Here is a 3961-nt window from a genome sequence, read left to right as displayed (position 1 = left end):
AAACAATTTCCTCGACAAAACCTAGTATCAATATGACTAGGGTTTAGTCTGACGTTAACCGCGACTAATTAATTGTCCAGATATTATTATTATTATTATTATATAAGCATTAAATAACACTCAATATAACTCATAATAATAGCCCAAATACTTATTATAAGGTCCTAATAACATTACTATATTAAAACATAAGTTATACTAAAGATAGGGTAGGCATAGCTCACTTACAGCGGGTTTTCTCGAAAACCGGGCTTCGCTAGAGCAGCGTTTCGAGCCGAAAGGCTCTTTTATCGGGGCTTCAGTAGCCTCGGGGCTTCCTTCGGGTGCTAGGGGTTTACCTAGGCTTTAGGGGGCTTAAGGTAGGCTAGAGAGAGAGAGTGTAGAGAGAGAAAGAAGTGGGGAAAGGTGTGAGAAATGAGAGAAACCCGACACTTCTATTTATAGGGTGAAATCCTGACGAACTCGCCGAGTAGGAGGACCTACTCGCCGAGTTGGTGCCACGTGTCATCATCTGATGGCTTTCCTTGGAGAGAAAGCAATGGTTGTGATCGCGCCACGTCACCCAATATCGCGTATCAGCCTTCAAACTTAGAAAAATCATAACTCTCGCATACGAGCTCCGTTTTCGACGTTATTTTTTTCAACACGTAGGTAAAATCATGATCTACAACTTTCATTTAGACTCCGTCGGCTAATTCTCGACCGATCTCAAATTTAACAGTAGGAGGTATTTAGACTGTTAAAATGACCGCGAAGAATTCGTAACTTCTTCATACGGACTCCGTTTTCGTCTATCTTTTTACCGTTGAGTTCCTGTTAATGAGATCTTCAACTCTCATTTAGGTCGCATAAGCCAAAAACCGCTCGAACTAAAATTTGAGTTTCCGGCCGTGCACTGCTAAGCCAAAATCTTAGAAAATTCATAACTTCCTCATACGAAGTCAGATTTGGGCGTTCTTTTTTTGTATGTTCTTGGTTTAACATATACTACAACTTTCGTTTAGATTTCTAAGGCTAAAAAGTATTTTGTCATAAATTGATTTTTTACGCTTCCTGGTGTCGTGTCGGTTTTGCCGTAAAACTTCGACGGGTCATAACTTCTTCGTTATAACTCGGATTTCGGCGTTCTTTATAATCTTTTGTCGAAAAGTCATTTTCGACCCCTATTGCCTATAAATTGACTAGCCCGGATCTGCGGGCGTTACAATTATCTCCCCCTTAGGATGATTACGTCCCGGAATCATCAACGAAACATGATAGTATAATGACTCCATACGTTATCTCTTCATCCTAGGTAATAATCGTAACTTCGTTGTTTCTTCGAATGAGTATCTATCTCTTGGACTCCTTGACTGTAGGCGGTGCTCGATCTTGCACTTGCTCGTTAAACTTTCAATCATGACCTTCGTGTCACAACCTCATTCTTTATCAGAGACTCCTTCTTATTCTTAACAAACTTAGGATAAGTTAATTTGATTACTACAATTGACCGATGTGTCATATTCTAATGACCTATCATCGTATATAGCAACGCTTAGACTCAGGTCTCCTAGAGTCAAATTCCGGAATGGAATATGCCTTCCTACATCGTCTAATGTTATATAATCACATTTTAACATGTAGCATTTCTAGCTACCAACTTCTTTAACAACGAGCGCGATACTTCTATTGATCGCTTTGATTTTAATAGTTTGGTTTAAGTCGGACGCTACATCAAACTTGGTTCTCTGAACCACGTAACCTACTCATCGTAGTCGGACTCAATGTGATATGACCACTAGGGTCGGGATAACAACAATCTTCTTAGTTGTTACCGAAACAATGGTAACGACATACTTGAATAAAACGAAATCAATTACTAGCTTCTTGGTAACCTTGTGACTTTCCCTGATCCAAGTGTGAGTCATGTGCTTCCGGTAGTATAGGCCTCTACTACCATTCACACCTACTCATACTCGTTCCAAGTATTGTCTCACAGTTTTCCAAGTCAACATACAGGAAAATCACATAACAGTTTAACACATCACATAACAAAATGAGGGCTTTATTATTTCTCGAAATTATTACATAGGTGTTAAACTTCGCCCTAGACTATGCCTCTAATAGGCTACATCATACGATACAATGGCTACTTCATAACTTGATCTTCGGATATGAAGTCCTCATCCTTGATTCCTCGCATGGTTTTCTGCTTCGTCGAGGATCATGTGGAATGCCCTTGGTTTTGGCGGTGCATTTGGTTTTTGTGGTTCCTTTTTTTTTTTGGACAGTCCTTTGAAATATGTCCATTACTTCCACATTCGTAGCACTTCTTGCTATCAAATGTACAATCTCTGGAATAGTGACCGGTCCTACCACACTTATAGCACGTCACTTCTCCATCGCATCTTCCGAAGTGCTTCTTCTTGCACTTCTCACACAACTTGGCTCCATTCCTTCAGTCGTCCAGGTTAGACTTCGTGAACTTTCCCTTATTATCAGGTCTAGAGGATCCTTCAAACTTCCTCTTTTCACCAACTTCAGCTTTCTCTAGACCCTTTTCCCTTATTTGGGTCTCAACATTCTTGGCTGCCCAGATGGCGACTTTCAAAGTGGTTGCTTGTTTGACCATTGGATCAAAGTCCGCTGGTAATCCATTGGCAAACCTGTTGACCTTGGAAAGTTCCGTTAGAAGTAGGTAAGGAACAAGCTTCATCTTCTAAAACTTGCAGCGTACTCGGTGACACTCATTTTTCCTTTCTTTAGGTTCTGAAACTCGTTGTTGATCTCTAGTAGATCCTGCTCAGAGCAGTACTACATTTTCAGTTGCTTCAGGAAATCTTCCCAAGACATCTTGCTTGCTTCTCCCTTGGGCATCGTATCTGCCAATAACTTCCACCAGCTCAAGACTCCGGTCTTTAGTTGTCTGACCGCAAAGACGATTTTCGGCTTGTTGCTACAGTCGCAACTCTCAAACACCATCTCCATCTCGGAGATCCAGTCCATAATTTCCACAGGCTTCGGGATCCCTGAGATTCTTGGTGGTCTTGCACTTAAGAAATTTTTGTACATTCGCTCATCCTAGTCGTTTCTCCTCTCCGGGCCATCCCTTCGTTCACCTTGAGTCCCTACTTGACTCACTTGGCGACTGTAGTTCCCTTCCTCAGATTGCTCGGGAATTGGCTCGGTCGGCTCAGCATGTATGGTAGGTTCATCCCTATTTTTGTGGAACATCTGTCTCATTTCTTCCCTTTGTTCAGCTAGTATAGCTTGAATCATGGCTTGAACTCTAGCCATGGTGATTGGCTCGGGTACATCTTCTACTACGACATGTAATTGCTGAATCACCAGGGGTTGATTCCTATTCTCATTTGCATTCACGTTTCCGCTACGGGTCCTTGCCATCTTGATCTATACACCGAATAAGGTGAATCCAGATCTTTATTTAGGATAGACATTTAAATCATCATTATCACTCCGAAACGTTTACATGCTAGCTCTAATATCGTAGTCGTACATTTAGAATCCTAAACACATAAGGTTTCCAGATTCGGTCGGCAACAGACCATCGATCCGAATAAATAACAGCATATAAGGCATAAAGCATTTAGCACATAAAAGCATTTTAGGCATAATTCCTAAAATAAGCTAGTGCTCACACCTCACAATCATCACTTAGCATTCTAAGTTTAAGTCTAGAAATTTCCTACAAATTCCTAGTTCGCTTAAACTAATGCTCTGATACCAACTGTGACATCCCCATTTTCACGGCCAGAAAAGACCTATGTTGTTTATGCTTTATAAAAATCAGAGTACTTTTCATAAAAATGTTGCGGAATTTGTTCCCAGAAAAATACGATAAATACGTTATCAAAACATTTTCGAAGAAACGTATTTTATTCATTTTAAAACATTTGGGATGTCATTGTCAATACAGGAACATAAGCATAAATAGAACTTACATTTATTTACACTAGTGATC

The sequence above is a fragment of the Lactuca sativa genome, chromosome 4 (assembly GCF_002870075.4).
Source record: "Lactuca sativa cultivar Salinas chromosome 4, Lsat_Salinas_v11, whole genome shotgun sequence".
Classification (NCBI taxonomy): domain Eukaryota; kingdom Viridiplantae; phylum Streptophyta; class Magnoliopsida; order Asterales; family Asteraceae; genus Lactuca; species Lactuca sativa.
The sequence above is the reverse complement of the archived record's forward strand: the minus strand, read 5'-3'. Positions refer to the sequence as shown.